Source organism: Apis laboriosa, unplaced genomic scaffold (assembly GCF_014066325.1).
Source record: "Apis laboriosa isolate Shangri-la unplaced genomic scaffold, ASM1406632v1 scaffold22_cov146, whole genome shotgun sequence".
NCBI lineage: Eukaryota > Metazoa > Arthropoda > Insecta > Hymenoptera > Apidae > Apis > Apis laboriosa.
This window is the reverse complement of record NW_025222414.1, coordinates 960,639-980,483: the sequence shown is the minus strand read 5'-3', so window position 1 is coordinate 980,483 and position 19,845 is coordinate 960,639. Positions and strand designations below refer to the sequence as shown.

Sequence of the window (19,845 nt, the reverse complement as noted above, 5' to 3'; positions counted from 1 at the left end):
CGGCAACGGTGGACGCGCGTAAATATTTCGATAATTGTGGTGGATCGACGGGCCAGGGTCAAGCGAGGCGACGCTTCCTTCCTCCTAAACGGACGTTTGCTCGGTGACGCAGCATCGTCTAATCTCCATCCCCGATCGCACACGTTGGCACGAATGACGCGGTCGGTCAACGGCGGTGGTAACGGCACACGGGCCAAGTGCATGGGTGGTGGTGGTGGTGGTGGTGGTGGTGCGCGGGCGCACCCTGCAGGGTCGAGGGGTGACGGCGTCGCGACGAGGAGATGGTCGGGAAAGCGCAGGTGGGGGTGGCCGTTGGAAAGTAAGAGAGGAAAGAGAAGCGAGAGAGAAGTAGAAGGGACGGTGGCGTGCGTGGTAGGGGCAAAGAGAGAGAGAGTGGGGAGTTCGCACGCCGACCGGAACGGCCCCACCGAGTTTTATCCAACGATCCGGGAGGCTCGTCGAGGTAGTGGTCCGCGCCCCACAGCCGCGACAGCTCGAAACGCGCGTGCCGCGTCCGTGTTTCTCCGTCTCTTGGTAACTCGTCTCTCTGTCGAAAGGGAGGGATAACAGTGGTCGGATCCGAGAGGAAAAGTCGTCCGTGTTTCAACCCGTGTCCACCCACGGTGGACGCGATCCGTCCCGATTTCGTCGCGTTCCGCGTCGTCGGGCTGGTGAATTCTCTGTTTTCCCTAGGTGTGGAGAAGAGCGCGCGATTCGGATCGCGAGACGTTCCTTCTCTATCCGCGAGGTGGTGGGCAATGATAACAGGAGGCGCAAGGGTTTGGAAGGGGGAGACCTCTGCTGACAGTGCGAACGTAGCAGGATTCTGAGTTACCGGAGAAAAGATTTCCAAGGATTCCAACCTCGATATCGTAGACCGGTGCGTGTGGGGTGAGCTGCCTGGTGTCAACGGCTAAACGTTACAGAGTTATCGAACCTGCGAAATATATTTTTTCGCGAGCTAGACATTTGTGAACGCCGGTCGTGTCAGTAAAAATATATATATATATATATATATGTACGTATATATACTTATATACATACATATACATATATATACGTGTTTCGTTTTCCGTTGGAGTCGTACCGATCGGGGGAGTCGGAGGAGTTTGGCCAGTGATATTCAACGAACGTTTCCAGGTGCCAGGACATTCGGGGGTGGTGCCGGTTACGTACGCGACACGATCACGAGCGTTTCCGGGGCAAGTGACGCCTTCGACATTCGCACCTGGACATTCGCGTACGTATTTTACGATACACCTGGCTCTCTCATAGTGCTACCTAGTGCGGCGGTGCCGTGCTATGGCCTCTCTCCTTAGGTTCTCTCCTACACCCCCAAACAGGTTATTGATTTTGCCGAAGTAAGGAGGTACGGATGTAGCCCGTACGCCCTGCGGCCTGCGACCTGCTCGTTTTTCCACCCCTTCGCCTACTATCTCTCTTCCCCTCCCTTTCTCTTTTTCTCTCTCTCACACACACACACACACACATACACGCACGCACACGCACCTACACGTTTACTCTTTCTCGCTTGCTTGTCCTTGGTGTTTGTCACCCTCTGACGGCAGGTGAACTCTTACGCGATCTTGTGACACACTTTGACCCAATGTCTTCCTACGCTCTCATATATATATATATTTTTAAACTTCGAACGAAATAGACGTTCGAGAAATTTTTGCTGAGAGAGAGAGAGAAAGAGAGAGAGAGAGAGGGAGAGAGAGAGAGAGATCGTAACTTCTGTTGAAACGTCGTTTCGTGATTTTATCCACTCTCTTTTTTCGTGAATGGATGAAATAAGTTTTACGATCGAAGAACGATATATAAATTGAAAGGTGAAACGCGACGACGAGGTAGACGAACGATGTTGCTTCGTTGCGGAAACAGCCGGTGTCGATTCCCTGAAGCCAGTCTAAAGCAGTGTCGGTATAGCGCATCGTGTCACTGAACCGTTGGAGCAGACTGTTGCGGTGCTAGCATGATTATACGCGAGACAACGGGGAGGATACGATTCCGAGTGACAGCGCGGATCGATCGCCGGCGAACTTTTCACTCTACGAGACTTTGCGGTTCTTTCGCAAAAGCAGCGCCTCGTAGTAGTAAATCAATAGAAGCCACGTGAAGTCGGAACGGGAGATCGCGCTCTCCTTCTCCCTCTCTCTCTCTCTCTCCCTCTCTCTCTCTCCCACTCTCGCTTTCTCTCTTTCTATATTTTTTCCACTTCTCTTTCTCCGTTCCATCTCTTTCCCACGCCGTTTTCCACGCCGTTCCGTCCAATGATTCGCGCGTTTACGCGAATTTGGTCGAAGCGGAAGAACCGGATCGATACGAAGAGAACGCTTGTACCACGCTGCTGTGCTCGTTCGTCTTCCCGCTCCAAACGGAATTAAATGATTAGCGGTGATCGTTTCGATGAGTTCGCTCGTTGAATCACGCTGCGTATCAAGCACTCGTTCCTTTCCATCCGTTCCTCTCGCGGACGTCGCGTCTCCTCAATTATGTAACAAGAAATCCCCGAAATTCGACTTATCGATCCATCGTAACCGGGACGTACTTAATTTTTCACCGATTCTCGTCGCTTCAAATCGTATTTCAATCCGGTTCGTTGTACGCTCGGCGTATCGAATTCTAGTTTCTATTTCGGTGACATCCACTTGGATCGAAATTTTACTCGTTCATCCCGTCTCGTTCATCTCGTCTTTCTTCCTCGATGTTTCTCTCCTTTTCTTATTCCTCGATTTTTCCAGTCGATTTTCAAAAAAGAAGAAATCATCATCGGCGTTAAAGGAAATTAGTTAGTTAGGATTAGTTAGTTAGCGAGGATTAATCGTGCAGGGAACGCGAAGAATTTGAGAAAGGCCTTTTGGCGAATTTCTCGAACGATCGAAGTATCTTTGATCGAAACAGGGCCAGTTCGTAGGCGTGTCCAACCGAGAAATATAACGACGGTTCGTATCGCCGTTCCTTTTTATGGACGTGGTATTAGGGAAAATCGTATCGCGTTCGTCTTAACTTAATGAAAAGAAGGGGTGAAAAACGCGAGATGATATCGAGTTGCGAGTGGTCATGAATTATCGAGTTGTCACGTGTCTGTGATTCTATCGATGTCGAAAATTACTTCCTCTTACGTAATCTCATGTTTATTTCTCGAAATAAATTCGAACGTTAATTTACGTCAAGTGTAGGAAATTGGATTTTTCTCATTCTTTCAAGGATGGAAAATCTTTACCTGTCGAACGATATTCTTTCATCAATGACAATTATTCCGTGAATATCGAATATCGATTTTTAAATTAATTGCAAATTTTGTACAGATGGATACGATTTTTCCAAATTACTTTCCAAAATGTAATTTCCATCGAAATTTAATCTCTTCTTTTCTTAAAAATTTCTTAAAAGTTTCTTAAAAATTCTTTAAAAATGCAAAGTATCTAGTAGCTCGAATAAAACAAAACACGCGGCCACGCTTCACGGTAGCAGATGGCAAAATACGGCCAATGACCAAGGCGTGCAACGTGCGGCGATCCATGGAAGCCCGCCAGTCCCGAAATACGACGGAAGTAGTATAACGTCCATGGAAGGTTTTCTAAACGGTTAGTAAGTCCTGGTTTCGGCTTCCATCCGTTCAAATTTTGACAAATGGATGGGGAAACCGTGTTTCGACGAAACGTTTCAATCGCTTTACACTTTTCGTTTCCATTTCGATTTTTCGAAGTTGGAAGAAATAAATTTAAATAAACGTGTATTACGTTTTCCATATACGTTTCCAACGAATTCTAAAATTATGAAAATATTTTATTAACGCGAGCATTGAAACTGACGTTACGAATCTTCGTTTCTAAATCGAACGGGTGTGAAAATCTCGAGGAAATCGAATATAAAAAATTATTAAAATTGCGCGTGACATCTCTCTCAGCCTCGAGTCTGTGTCTCGTGGAAATGGATTATTCTCTATTTGACACTGGCGTAGCGCACACTTTTCGACGTGTGACGATGTGTGCGTGTGAATGCGCGCGCACGCGCCAACAGCCGCGTGGAATACTCGCCTACCCCGAATAGAGCCCCCCTATCTCTCTCTGTCTCTCTCTCTCTCTCTCTCCCTTTTTTCTCTCTTCCCTTTCGCTGTTCACCCGCCCTCCTGGTTAAACAGTAGTCTTTAACATTTGCGTGCGGTTAGCTTTCTAAGACGCGTCCAAGTTCATTCGTTGGCTGTCGTATCGACAGTAAAAATTGTATCCGTGGTGGCCGTGGTCGAGTCGTGGTTGATTCGAAACAGTTGGACGAGTTGCACGAACGATGCCCTTCGAGGTATCGTTCGATCGACGCTCTCGTTGCTTGCGAACGTAGTGTAGTGTAGCTCGAGTGGAAAATCAGTTGATCGTATCGTGTTTTTGCCTCGTGTGTGCATCCTTCGAAGAATTCGATCGATTTGTGCAAAATAAAACCGAGTTTTCCGTTACGTTTGTGATGTGTGAAGTAAACTTGTTCTCGGTATCGGGATATCTTTGAATGTTGTTTCTCTTTTTTTTTTTTTTTTTTTTTTTTTGCGAAGAAAGTGAATTTTTAAACGGTACGTGTATTTTTTATATACATAATTTGATAACAAAAGGAGAAAGGTGAAAATATCATACGTTTTTCGCGAGTTCTAATGCAATCCAATCTAATTCCGAAAGGAAAGGTAACATCATCGATTACTAATTTCCTCCGAGCGAGTGCATCGAACCTGACAATCCCACTATCGGATTAGTTGGATCTACTTTGGAAAATGCTACGCTATAAAATCCAATTTCGATTCTTTTCCTCCATCGAAGTAAAAATATTCGACGTATGTGATTTGAAAGGATTTCGGTTATACGGAGCGGTGAGAAACGGAAACGGAGAAAGAATGGAATCGAACGTGAAAGGTGGCGGTTTCATCGCCATCTCGCACCGTTTCACCCTACGGACGAGAATCCTTCGAAATACGGGGATAAAATTTACTTTCTTACCCCCCCCTTTCTCTCTCTCTCTCTCTCTCGAAGAAAGTTCAAGTTCTTAAGATAAGGGTGACCAGCATGGCGCAGCTTGTCTGCGCAAGCATGGAGCACCGAACCACGATGGTTTCACCACGATTTCGCGAAAGATTTATCCTCTCTCTGGCATTCGTTCGCGTGGTCGCCACCGACTCTGCTTATCTTCCTTGTCCACGTATGCATCGCGCCACGAATCAGGAACGAAATTTACATTCGACTCGACCAGCCAATTCTCCCCTTAACGTACCGCCCTATCTGTCTTCGTAAACGAGCCATGGAGGAATCCTTTCAGAGACTCCATCGCGTCTGCCTCCTCCTGCATCGGGGAATCCGATATCATTGTGACGCGTTGGAATCATCGCGCCAACTTCGTGCCACCGTTACCCGGAATGGGCGTTCCTCCATCTTCCCGATCTCGCATCTCGACTTCTCTAATTACGGTTCATTGTCGTTTCTGCATATATATATATATATATACGAGAACTTTACGTACGAATCATCATTCATTTGCTTCCTACTTCGGGCGTCGCGTTTCTTCCACCATCCTTTCTTTCAGTTTCGTGGTTTATTTGCAGAAGCAAATGGCTCGTATCATCTTGGACGGAAAATGGTAGATAAAAAAGGGAATCTACAAATCATGGGTGGTTAGGAAGTTTTAAATTGCAGATCTCGCGCATAAAATACTCTATTTCGCCACGTTACGAATAAAAATGATAATAAAGCTGGATAATATATCCACGATGTATAAATCTGTAGTTGAACATTTGCAATTCATGCGGGTTATTGTATTTGATACGTAATGTTCCAGTCTGTTGCGTACGGATAAATGCAAAATATTTTTCTTGCTGGTTTAATAACATCGATAAACGTACCATAGTAGTATTTTTTATCGAAATAATTTTTCTATTCCCCGGAAAGTAACACGATCGAAAATGTAATAAATCTCAATATTCTTGACGATGTGAGAAAACGAAACTGGACACGTTCTTCGATTATATTTCCATTTCCAAACGTTGTTCCACTTGATGGTCAACGATAAATTCCAACAACGTTTTTACTCGCGATGCAACGTTTACTCTGTCGAAACGAAAATCAAGAAAATCGCGAAACACGGACTTTCGTCGGTCGGTCGGTGAAATTGGCTTATCACTCGCTTATCACCTAAAACGGTTCGCATTAATGGGAGATATTTCGCTTATAATTACGATTAAACCGTGCCTTCTCCGATCTTCTCCGCGTGCACGAAGAGATCCACGAAACCTTCACGAGAATTATTCTGGAAAAAAGCAGGATAGTCTCGCGAGTCACGGCACGCGATACGTGGTCGTATTATCAAACGAAATGAAATTTCGCATTGAAAAACTTTTGCCGAGCGCATTAAACAGGGATTTCCACGCGGTTGAAACCGTGCTTACTCGTCTGAGATACTCTTCCCATTAACGAAACCTTATTTTTCTCTCTCTCTCTCTCGATTTTTTTTCTCAAACGAAATAAATTAACGCGCTACTTGGAAATTGATAGATTCGACCGATTCCTCTTCTATCTCGCGTTTATCCTTTTTATGCGAAAAAAATACGATTGTTATTGTTCCGTTTAAACGATCGTATAATCGCGAATGGAAATTTGGAATTTTTTTTTTTTTTCAAGATTTACGGCTCGTTTAAAACGTATATATTATCGTATTTCGAATTTTGATGAAGATAAATTAACGTAATTATTTTACATTATTCTTTCAATTATGTCTAAATTCTTTCGATAATAGTTTAATTTCTCGTCGAAATTAATAGATTTATTCCGTTAATTCGAAATATGGATGGAACAGATTCCATTACATCCCATTGAACGTAATCATTCTCGATTAATTTAACAATTAATTTTATGATCACCAGCAAAATTATGCATCCCTAGAAATTCTTTTAACGATTTATATCATTCGTCACGGAACATTTCCAAGCGATCTTGATTCGTTTGTGCCATTCTTTACCTTTTGCGACGTAGCGGAAACGAAAAAAAAAAAAAAAAAAAAAAAAAAAAAAAAAAAAAGATTTTCGAGCCACGAAAGCTCGAAAGCTCGGCGAATTATGGCGAGCGTTAGTCGCGTGCACCGTACCTATTGTTCAACCAGCGAATTTATGAAATCTCCTCCCCTCCCCCCCCTCCCCCCGTTTTGCCCCTCTCGTTGAAATATTTCGTTGTTTATTCCGAAATAATTAGAGCTGAACGGAAACTCGCCTCACTCCAGAAAATAATTAATAATTTAACAGAAGACATTCGACGGAAACGAAGGAATAATCGTTTCGAGCTTTTTCCTTACGAATCGTAGTAGCTGCCTTTAAACTTTCCTCGATTCGATATCCCGCTCTTCGCGTTAATATTCGCAGAAAAGGCGAATCTCTTTCGAACCCCTAACTTTTTCAGATTATTCGTTTCGCGATCGCGCGGCCGTCGCAGTTCCAATGGCCGAATTACGAGGATTCTTCGGTTCGATGGAACAATATCAAGCGTGTCTGTTCTGAAAAGAAAGTCGGACGATATCTCGAGAATTTTTTCGCTCGCCCTTCTTAACCTAATTTTTTCCCCTTGATCGATACGCGTCGCACTAAAGATTTATGACGGAGAATCGCTTTTTCTTGCGATCTATTATCATTGATATATCGCAGGTAGGAACAAAAGGTTGTCAACTTATGATCGATGCGTTTCATTGCGTTTTTGCGTGCAAAAACAGATTGCATTCAATCTGAAACTTTGCGATTCGATCGCAATGTTCGTGATTTCTTTGTTGTCGTAATTTTATCCAATTCGCCCGAAGAATCTTTTAATCTATCGTTTGTGCACGCCGAGTTCAATTTTCTCGAGCTTGGACGCAAATGCGACGAGGCCGATCTAATCTAAACGAGCGTGATCGAATAATATCATTTGCCGCTGAATAACGCGGAATAAAAGGCTGTAAATTGACTTTGTTTACATGCATTAACCGCTCTTCCTTAATTGCACCGTGTTACGCCTCCGTAAATACAATCGTAGAGTTACAAAACACGGCCTTTGAATAGAGAGGAGGAAAAAAAAAAAAAAAAAAAAAAAGACAACCTCTGCTCATCCATATCGACCTAAATTTTGCATCTAGCTCCGTTATTCGTCGCTCAAATATTCCTTAAAGGGATAGATTTAAATCGATTCGCTCTTAAAAAAAGAAAAAAATAAATAAGCAATTGGATTCGCATTCGAGTTTCCATTCGTCGTCGTTTCGTTCCCATCTTACGGGGACGAACGAAGAAACAAAGTATCCACCCGATACGTTCGTTAAATATTCTCTCGCCAAATCCAAGTTTGGTATAACTCTAGCAAATTGAACGGGTTATCGGAAAATTGGAAACAAAGCTGCTGCTCTTGGAACAGCGGAAACTTGGACAAACTTGGAAACTTGCGTTTCTGGAAAAGAAGCGAGAGAGTAAAGTTGGAACCAGCTTTAACCGCGTTGATCACCGTTAAATTAAGCACACGGTTTACTTGCCTTTACTTGCCCATCGTCGAACGCGATCGAACGCAGACGAAAGCTTGCGGAATCGCGACACGAGATTTGTCATCGTCCACGAGGGGAAACTACCTATTCGAATCGCTTTGCGATTTCAGCTCACGTAAACGGCCATTGTTGGTACATCATTACTGGTGGTTCACCGAAAACGAGCGATAGGGGGGGAGGGGGAGGGGGGATAATTCAACGAACAACATCGATCGCATTCGATTCTCGTGGCTCTGATTTTTTTCACCGCCGATTTCACGACAATTGCATTCGATCTAAATGGATTCTAGGAATTGGTCTTACTCGATTTGCAAGAGCGAGATCAACTCATGGTCGAGCGAGAAGGAGGGAATAGCGTGTTCGTTTATCGAGAGTACCTGCGTTTCCACTTGTTTAACCACGCATAACGAAATTGACATGCTTTTCTTCGTTAATCCATTCGAAGGAAAGGAAGATACGCGTCTGGGACGTAAAGACAGATCGTTTAAGCGTTTATCGAACGTTTCGTCAAACGAGAGTACCTACGTTCCCAATTGTTTAACCACGCATAACGAAATTGACATGCTTTTCTTCGTCAATCCATTCGAAGGAAAGGAAGATCGACGATACGCGTGTGGGAAAAAGAAGATAAAGATAGGTCGTTTCGTTAATTAAAAATCCAAGTTACTCGATACAGGTCGACGATAACAATCCGAGTTATCGCTAGAAGGTACTCTCAGGTTATCGTTTAGCCAAAAAAAACCAATTCCTTTTTATACAATGATTGGATAGATTCCTCGATGGGTTTCACGAGTGGAGTATAAAAATCTTGCGGCGTATAAAGAAGCCGCAACTTTCGGATCGTTAGGTTTTTCCTCGACCGGAAATAGACGGGACGATCTCCTCCTCGATTGCTCTCCTTGTTCCATTTTCGACGAGTAAACGAGTAATACTCGTTTCCTTGAACCTCGAGTCTAAATAATAATCGTACTCCACGAGAAGAGACCACGAGGGCGACGAGGACAAGTTACGTAATACACGGATCGGATTAATCGAAGCGTAGGGTTTCAACGTAAGAAAAAAACGAAACAGTTTCCTCTCTTACCGACACATCCGTGCCGTTCAACTTTAACCGCGACCCAAGTTTTTTCGTTCCATTCCTCGTCGCTCCTCTCCTCCTCTTAAATGCTCGGAAGCTCGATAAAAAGACCCGGTGGTTTCCTCGACCCATAATCTCGTTCGACTCGCGTCGTCTCGGTTGGACGTGGTCCTCGATGACCTTGAACCGAGGCAATGGAACGGGAGGGGGGCTCGCTCGAGGGGGGAAAGGCATTCCAACTAATTAGGGTACGCGTCCGCACGCGAGCCAATAACTCGTCGAAGGGTGGATGTATCCTCGTGGGGAATATCGGGGAAGGGGAGAATCGGTGCGTGCGACTCGCAACAATGGGGTGTCGTCAATGGAGGGGCGGAGGACAAAGACACTCGGCCGCTGCAATTTTGTAAATAGGGAATAGCTTCGGATTATTGCGGCGCGGATGATTCAATCCCGAATTCAGTTCCGGCAGCTGTGCGCCATCGCGTATCTGCCAATAGTGAAGAATCCCTCTTCCAGGGGATCGAATCGATGCGGGTGATTCGTAAAATTATTTTTTTCTTACGACGAAGAGGGAGAGAAAATGGATGGATGGATTCACTCTTCGTTCGTGTATTTTTTTCGTCCCCTCCTACGAAGACACGATCCTTGGTGTTAATTAACACCGCGATAGGAGTTATCGGGAGGCTGGATCGCTGCAACGTATACAAATAAGCTACGTCTATTTTACGAGCGTGGAGCTGCGACGACTCGGACGTATAAATAAATTTCTCGACTGAAATACACGATGAATAGTCTGAATAACTCTAAACAACTCATTCAAGCTCGGTTTTCCCGTTCGGCTGGAATGACCGGATGTGCATTCACGCGCAACCTCGACGAAAGGAGAAGAAGACCGCTTTCATGACGACGCGTGAACGTTTTATATTCAGCTGAAGGTGGACTCGGGGGTTGTCAATTAAGCCGAGCCGAATCGGGCAAGTAGATTTTCTCGTACGCGTTAAAATAGTTTCGCAGCGTATTCTTAACTTAAATGAGCATTTCTCTGGGGATTACGTACGTTTTCACGACGGCGATGATTTCGGACAAAAGATGGCGCTAATTCGAGAGGCTTTGAAGTTGAACGAAACGCCGACGCCCGACTGTGAACGCGCCGCGTCGTTGATGCAAAGGTTAATAACAGGATCCGACTACTTTCTAACCGAATTTTGAAAGAGAATCGCGGTGGGTCGGAATACGTTGGGAAAAGGAGAGGGAGACCCACCCCGCTGCGAACAATTTTACGCGTCCACTATGCGCGTCTATTATAAAAGTTGGTGACGCCATATGGCGCGGATGGAGCGTCGAGTCGTTGAAAGCTGCCTCGCTTACTCGAGTCCTTCGCCCAAGGTGAAGAGGGCTCGCCGTTGCGAGGAGGAGATCCTGCCCTTTTGTTCTACGTGCTCCCGCCACGCGTCCAAACATCCTCCTCTCGCCCCTCGGCCAATTAACCCTTTCTTTTATTTTAAACCCTTCCGCCAAGGGTTCGTGGAAACCAACTATAAACGACGGGAGGAACGAGTGTATCGACCATCGCGCTCCTCCTCCTCTCTTCTTCCAACTCGAAACGATGTTTCTGCAACCTTCTCTTGGGGAGAAGAATATCATCTTAACTTTCGTCTTAATCCGTGTTTAGAATCGAGGTTTGCGCGCGATTTTTTGGGAGGAGAAGCGAGTCTTACGAATATATCGAAGCGATAAATGGGACTCGAGCAAAGTTGAGGCAACGTTGAAAATAAATTCTTGCCAATTCAACGGGCGAGCGCTCGGTCATTTAATTCATTAGCACGTTAAACAGCGAGCCACGTTCGGGCGTAATAGAGCGTTTAATTAACTCAATAATCAGAGTTTTTTTGCGCGCGAAACTCAATTTCAACGTTAATTTGCATTTTGAACGCGATATACGAAGAGCAGCTCGCGCATCGTTAAATACGATCGAGCTTAACTAATAACGATGACGCGACTGTGCGTTAACCTTTCCCATCCCCGAGCGAGGAGGAAAAATAAAAAAAAAAAAAAAAGAAAAAAAAAACCCGTACGTTGAACCAACTCGGTTCTCTCTTTCCTCGATCGACGACCGCCTCGATGAACGCTATCTATCCACCTTCTCTTGGGGAGAATAGTTGGAGTCTCGAAGAGGTTCACCCTTCCAAGGGTTATAATAACTAGAGAAACGACGAAACCCGCGAGCCTCTCCTATATAGTTTCCCCTTTGATCCCTGCTCTCCAAGCCGAGGAGACCAAAGTTGAAAACGGGACTAATTTTCTTTACAAAAGTAAAAGAAATGGCGAAAATCGCGATACGAGTTCTCGAGATCGATTATACTGCTCGTCTGTTTATTAAGAGGGATCGTTCGATTACGGGGGCGGTTAATGCGGGGGAATTTCGTTTATGGGGTAACCAGGCCGGGCACAAATTTTCCTTCCGCGAATACGTGGGCGAATAAGCGCGTTACCCCGGAATTGGCCCGATCCACTTAGGCGTAAGATTCTTATTCCCGGGCGATATTCGCGGAGGAGGATGAGGGGCAAAGTGGATCAGAACAGTTTTATAGCCCCGATGCGATGATGGTGGAGAAATTTCCGCGGGAGTACCGCTCTCCGCCAAATCCCCGGAGTGCATAAATTGCTGCCACGTTTCTAAATAAACGACTTGCCGCCACGTTTATATATGTATATATATATATGTATAGGATAGGAGAGGAGGGTTAGATTCGGGTCAATTATGGATGCTAATTAATCGATTAGATTACCCCCCAATGGTCGTCGTGGTTTCGATAAGATTCGGGTGGCGCGAGTTCCATCGATGCATCGTTGGAATTAAGACGACGTTGGAACGCCGATAATGCCTGAATAGTTACTCGCAACTATTTCCTACGATTGCGCGTAAGCAAGCCTCGATCGATCCTAAAGAAACGAAATTTCGTATTCGCCTCGTCCTCCTGTAATAATGCAATCTTTTCCCCTCGCTTCTTTCTATCCCATCTATCGATCTTATCTAAAAGATTTAAGAATCTTTTTATATCGCGTAGTCGGATCGGACGGTGAATAAAAAGGGCGTGAAAAAGTGGGGATCACGGTGACGGCGGAACCGAGTCTTTGATTAATTACCGATTAAGTTTAATAATCGATGGCGTGCCAGACGGCTCGGAACGATCAATTTGAATCAAAAGTGGCCGAATCTCAGTTGAGCTGGCGAAAGAGTCGATGAAACGATTCACGTGGAAATCGTTTTCCCTATGAGCGTGTAAAATCCCATAAATCTCTTGCTCGTGACTCAGCGTGCTCCTCCCTAGCTGGGTTACGCCCAACCATCTTTTTTTCGCGTTTTCGGTTGGGAAGGGGGAATGTCATCTTTCTCTCGATCGCCACGCCGTGACGAAACGCCGCGAACGAAAGGGATCGAACGAAACGCGCACCCGTGTCATCCGTTTCCGTTCCGAACGAAGAAATTTCCGAATATTTCGATCCGGAACGACTCGAAAAATTTGCGACGATGTAAACGAAAGAAACGTAGATGGAAAAAGTTATATCTCGAATATACGAGTGTATATTTCCAAGCGAAAAAAGCGGTTACAATTTCTGTGACAAAAAAACGAAGGAAACGTTAATAACGTAGGTAACGTTGTTTGGAACGTTCCACGATGAAAATCGTAAAATTTGATCGCTCTTTTTCATCGCGCACGATACGGACGAAGTTTTTTTGTTTCTTTCTCGCTCGACACAAAGAAACACCCCGATCCCTATTGCGTTTCGTCGAGGGTCACGTTTCATTTCTCCGGCCGTTCCATCGCGCCCGACGGAAGTTCCATTTATTTTATTACAAGAATCCTGGTGCACCAGCCATCGGCGAGACGTCGGGGCATTCGTTATAGAGGGACCACTGTGCTCGTTAGAAGGAGCTTTGCTACAAGTGCTAGTTTACCGATTAGAGAGAAGAGGAGGGGAAGGGAGGAAGAGGGGAGGGCTCGTATATACAACTACTCGTCTGTTTTCTCTCTTTCTATTTTTTTTCTGGCCGTCGATAAGTGGTATTCTTACGTACTTAGGAAACCGAGGTTAAGGGTCATTAAGAGTCCCTGAATTTGATTTTATGCCTCGTGGATCGAATGGAAAAACAAACGATGCAACGGATGTAACGAAGTACGCGTGAAATTACTCGTATTATTACTGATCACGGCCTATCCGAGCCCGTCGATACGGAAGCGGAGAAGACGATTTCTCTTTAAAAGTATTTATATCTCGTAGATTTCGTAATACCATTCGTCCGATATTTTTACAAATTTGTGTAAAACGCAATTTTACTCGCGATATTACTCGCGGGAAGAATATCTCGTTTTTCAAAATTTGAATTAAATCGTTGAGTTTAATCGGTAAATTGTTAGACGAATTCGATAAATCGAACGTTATTTTCGTAATAATCGGAGCTTAAAATTGGATATCTAATTGGATGTTTACGATTCATCGTTGCAACAACAATTCATCGATACGAAAACGTTTTAAACAAAAATAACTTAAAATTAATCGTATTTTATTCGCGAACGAATGGTTTTCACTATTATCCCTTTGTCCTCGAAATCGATCTGTATAATCTACTCGAGGAGTAGCAGAGTCGAACGTCGATTGATTCGATGGACAATATTCGATCGAAATTTCTGTTCGAGACAAGTTCGAACGATTGTATCGTTGCAAGAAATGATTCTACGGTGCAGCAATGGTAGATTCTTGATAGCGCATAGTCTATATATATATAGGAAAGTTGGATCGATAATTGTTACGTTGCTCCGTAGAACCGAGTTACGCGTGGACTTTGCTAACGTTGAAATTCCGTGAAATATTCTTTTAATCTCGGACGCGACCGGTTATCCGAGAATACTACAGACGCTGCAATACTATTTTTAATTTGCGACAGTAGAGCGGACGTTGTCGTTTCGCCACGACACGTATATTCTTGGCACGTGAATCGTGAATCGTAGAATTTATCGAATAGATTAAAGAAACCGATAAAGCGAGATATTTTTACTTCGAATTTTTCTTTAAAAAAAAAAAAAAAAAAAAAAACAATTTTCCTAACAATCTTTTTCCGTATACGTCTTTTTATTAACGAGAAAACAGAGGTTGCGAAGAGAGGAAGAATCTCGAATTAAAATCACGAAGCGGAGAGTGTACCTTTTGAAACGAGGAGCGTCCTCGTAATCCCTGAATTTAAACGCTTTTAATTCGGAGGCGAAAAGCGTTACGGTATCTCGAACACCGCGACGAGCAAATCTCTCGACTCGACGATGAAAATAATCGTCGCGCCGAATTCGATAGGATTCGTACACCTATCGAAAGAGGAAGTATCCAGCCTTTCTTTTTTCTCCCACGGGGCAAGTTTGTTCTAATTATAGCCGGCGCAATCAAACGTGTTTCGATCGTTTGTATTCGAAAGCACCATGGCTGCCGACCCTGTCCATCGTGGACGCGAGCGCACGATCTAAATTCGGAAAGTTTTAAACTGCGCGGCATAGAGAGAGAGAGAGAGAGAGGAGCAACATCCAGCAACTTTGCGGATTAACTGTTTCTAACAATAACGGCGAGTAGCGGCCCCTCTCCCCCGTAGCAGCAGGAACAGCGACGAAGGGTGGCTTTAGACGCATGCAACCGCTATCGATTGACATCCCCGCTTCGTCCTCGCCGCCATAGCAGCAGACACACCACCGCCGCCGCGCCATTCTCTCTCCTTTTCTCTCCATCAATTCGAGTATCCTTCTCTTTCGCCCTTTCTCCCCCTTTCTTTCATATTCTCCTAATGCCTTCCTTTGCTTCGCGCTGAAATTTTCCCAAGATTTCCTCTCCTCTCCGTTCGCCTTCCACCCTTCTCGCATTCGCTCCAGCCGCGCTTTCCGACTCCGTCTCCCTCTTCGCTCGCCTCTCACCGTCCTCCTAGAGCCGCGAGAGAGCCTCTCCTCGTTTCGAACCCTCCTTCCAGCCGTCCTTCTCCTCCTCCTCCTCCGCCCTTCCCCGCTCTCGCCGCGCGTACCGGTTCCTCTCTTCTTCCTCTGCCCTCTTGCTCTCGCACCCCTCGCAACGTCGAGAGTTTGTCGTCCTCGGCGGCGCGGCCGTTGCATTTCTTCCTCGTGAACCCTCGTTTCAACGCGTGCCAACGCGTTCCCCCTTACGCGACGCGGCAGGGGGGGAGAAGGAGAGGAGAGACGGTGGAGCGCGTTACGCGGGAGACACGGGAGGAGAATGGAGGAAAAGGGAGGCGGACAAAGGGAGCGTCCTCCAATCGGAAGCTTCCGAAATATTTTACGAGCTAAACTGCGCCGGCGGCCTTTCCACTGCCTGCAGGAATCGATGTCCGAAGATCAGCCGCCGAACGATAGCCGACTCCTCGATCTTTCGTTTCGTCGTTACCCTCCAAAATCCAACTCCTTACCTCTTTTCCTTTTTTTTCTTTCTATTTCGCGTGTATCCAGGGAATCGTCGAGGGATCGTCGAGTTAATTTTGCGAGTGCCGATGTTTTACAACGATCCGATGTTGAACCGATTAGAACGGATTCCTTTTCTGCTTTTTAAAATTTACAACTCGGTTATTCGACGAATATGGATGAAATATCCATGTGTGAAAATTTCATCTTCTCGTCGTTTATTCCAAACGTTTTAAACTTGCATCGTTTCGTAGCTAATTTCCTTGCTTATCTCGATACTCGTCGGGAAGATGATACTTTTTTAATATTAATATTCTCGTCGAATTCGATTCTTTTCATTCGTTTTCGTGAAAACGTGTTCCATAGGAGAAAAATGAACGGCGAAACGTTAATAATAAAATAAGCGTAAAGTATCGTAAGCGATCGATTATTTTCATTCGTTTCTTTGTCTTCGATCCTTATATTTATGAATTATACTCTTATCTTCTACTACGCCACTTTCTCCCTCTAGATCTACGCGAGTTAAAAATTTATCGCTTCTCGGTCGGTTGTCCCAGTTTTGGAAGGAGAAATTTTTCCATTTTTAGATACGCTCCATCCTCAAAAAAAAAAAAAAAAAAAATGTCGCTTCTTTCTTGCTGAAAAATTACTTTTTCACGTTTCTATCAACGCGCCTAAGGACACGAGACGTGTAATCGAGGTAGATAAAAACTCAAAATTTCTTCTCCCCGAGGAAGAAGTTTTTCTCTCCCGTTCTTCGCGAACTTCAACGTTCCGAAAAGGTACTCGCGAAAAGCTTGACCCGTAACCACGTCGCTTGAAAATTTACCTAGCTTTCCTCCTCCTCCTTCTCGCTCTCTCTGATGGAGAAACGGAGAAAGGCCGAGCGGTGCGACTCCAGCTGGAGAATCGTTCGATGGCCGATCAAAGGAGAAAGTGCGGCCTGTCCCTTGACCGCGGGCCGTAGGAAGAGAGAATTTTCGATTTCCGATTATCTGGAAAGCGCAAGCTCGCCGGGGGGAGGAGGGGGTGTTGTGTTATCGCTTGGTTCCGTCGACGTCCCCGTTACGCGTTGCTTCGGTTCGGAAGCGGTGGTGGCGATCGGTGGAAGGAAGAGGGTCGTCTAACGAGGCGTGTCTCTCCACGGGAAACTGGGTTAAGTGGCGAGAAAACGAGGCGGAGCCGGAAAAGTGTAATTTTCGGCAGCTTTTTCCGCGGAAATATTCTTTCCTTCGCCCTCTCGTCCATCTCTCTCGTGGTATCGCCAAAACGTAATTCGCCGGGGAAACGTAATTCTCTTCTTCGCGCCGCTCATACGTTTTTCTCCACCGCTAATCCGATTATTAACCCTTTCGACCCCTTCGCTTTTCCACGCATCTTCTTTTCTTTCCTTTTTTTCGAGGCCACTCGTTTTTCCTTCCCTTTGATCAATCGTTCCTCGGTTCGACGGTTGTAGGAATAGTAGAGGCTCGGAGGTGGGGTGGAGAAGATGCGTAGAAAACTTACCGCGAGAAACTTGAATATTCCCGCAGGGATACGTTTCGAACATCGAGATGTTAGGTGGAGAGCGTAAATCTACGAACTCTATGTATATATATATATATATATATATATATATATATATATTATAGCGCGAGAAAGAAAGGAAATTTTGATTAATGGGACGCATACACGGTGTTAGAGGAAACATTGCGTCGCTGCTGTCTCTCCTGGGATGGTTCTCCGATTTATCCAAATATTTCTCACGAACTTATACGTACATATAAGTTTATTTGCTCTTTTAACACGATGTTTCGTACACGAAATTTTCAGTTCTAAACTTTAAAAAGCAGAGATTGGTCGAACGTCGTGCGAAAAGTGTTAGTTGTAACGATGAAAAATGTAAACTTGAAATTATCGAACTCGTTCTATGATTTTTCTCCTGTATATCCCTTCGATTAGTTTTCCAAAGTGATAAAACTTAATTTAGACCCGTGTCGAAGTGTTTCGATTCAATTTGAACGGGACAAATCGATAACGACGTTCAATCTTCGAAAACTTCAACTCAGGATGGAAAAGTTAGGCTTTGCGCTTTCGCGTTTTAACGCGTGGTCGAAAGCATTGGACTCGATAGGCGAACCGTTTGCTCGGACGAAATTGGAAAAAACACTTTTCTTGCGAGAAAAAATCGCAGCTGAGGAAACGATTCCTCGATACGACGTGCGAGAAACGAGACGATAAATAATTTAATTTCTTTTAAATAATCTAATTATACTTTTTATAGCTAAAGTTGCCGCTTTAATTAGACTTTGTTTATTTAGATTTTGCCTACTTCGAAACTTTTAAACTGTCCTTGGCGGATAATCGAGAACGAGCGCGGAGATAAAATTCTCGTGCAGCTGTATGGATAAGTTTTGTAAGTTTCGATCGAATCGATATTTACACCTTTTATTTCGAACGCAATTCAATTCTATTACTCGTATCGCGTAGATAAAAGTAACATTAAGCAGGTATGTTTCGCGATGATGATATATCGTCGTTCGCGATAGTTAAAGGAAAGACGTTGAAATTTATATAGGTGAATTTTCTCGCTCCCTACGAGAGAACCTCGTATGAAATGTATTTTAGTATCGAAGAGAAAAATAGAAGGAATTATTGTCCGCGTTGGGTTGGAGACCCGTAGTAGTATATTTCAGCGTTTATTCTCTTGGCTGCCATCGATGAAGTTTACAACTTCTCCGATACGTTGCAGGCACGAAAACGAAAAATGAATTAGCTTTAAAAATTGCCTCTCTAATTCTAGATCCCATCGATTCTCGATTCGAGAAAAATTTCTTTATTTCTCAAATAGAATAGTAAAAGAGCGTTCGATATCAAATTTTCGCGTGCGTATGTAAACATTGAAAATTCATGGACCGATACGTTTTTCTCTCCGAGAAAAATGTTCGCAACTGTATGTCGGTTGCTAAAATCTGAACAGTGTGAGACGCGTGTTACGCGTCCAAAATAGAGCGAATAGTTCCAACGGAGATGTACAGGGAGGAGAGGAGGATGTCTGGATGGCACGTAGTCTTGGTCGCTGCCAGAAATCCCTTTTTGCTCCCTCTCTCTGTTTTTGTCTCTTCTTCGCGTAACGGTAAAGGATTTATAAGGATATTTCGCCTACGTTTTTATTTTAGAGCTATATTTATATATACATATTTAACTCGTCTTCGTTAACCTTCGCGAATACTTTTCTATCCGAGTAATTAAGAAGAACGAATTATCGAAAAGATGACAGAAGATAGAAACGGATTTACCGAAGAGATACATTTTTTACGCGAGGAGGAAATCGAGCTTGTCGAAAATATATAATCGATAAAGGATTTGGGAAGAGAATGCGTGAAAATAGTCAACCCTCGAATCCCTCGTATCTTCGTGTAGAGTGAGGAAGAATCGGACCTCGTGAAAGAGTACAATGACCTAGAATCGGTTTACGTCACGGATCGAGTGCACGCGTACTACCGAGTGCGACAGCCACTTACGGGACGAGTTTTCTCGAGAGCACTCGACAGGTAGATATCGATACTCGATATATAGAAAGGGTATCGAAGGTTGGCGCATCGTCGTTACATTCTTTATGGCCGTTGTCGCGCGTTGTCATGGAGACTTGCTCCCTTTCCAAGTTCGTTAGAGATATAAGGTAAACTCCAGAGCGTCTTTCCAAACGTGTCGTAGCGAATGCGATCGTCGTTTCGAATACTCCTCCCTCCCCGTTCTCTTCTCTACGAGAGGATCCTCGTTTAATTTCGTAACTTCGCAGGCTGGTTA

At 44.5% G+C, this 19,845-nt stretch overlaps 1 protein-coding gene across 4 annotated transcripts in view; it reads left to right on the top strand.

Annotated features, from left to right (window-relative positions):
- Window positions 1-493: 493 nt before the first annotated feature.
- Window positions 494-19,845, top strand: part of LOC122713131 (neural-cadherin) — a 180,559-nt gene continuing 161,207 nt past the window's right edge. For 3 of the 4 annotated variants that reach the window (XM_043933302.1, XM_043933301.1, XM_043933299.1), the window contains exons 1-2: window positions 501-880; window positions 1,141-1,240. The gene's annotated coding sequence lies outside the window, so the exon portion shown is untranslated. Of the gene's footprint in view, window positions 881-1,140; window positions 1,241-19,845 lie in introns of all 4 variants that reach the window. The other variant, XM_043933300.1, reaches the window with a different exon arrangement.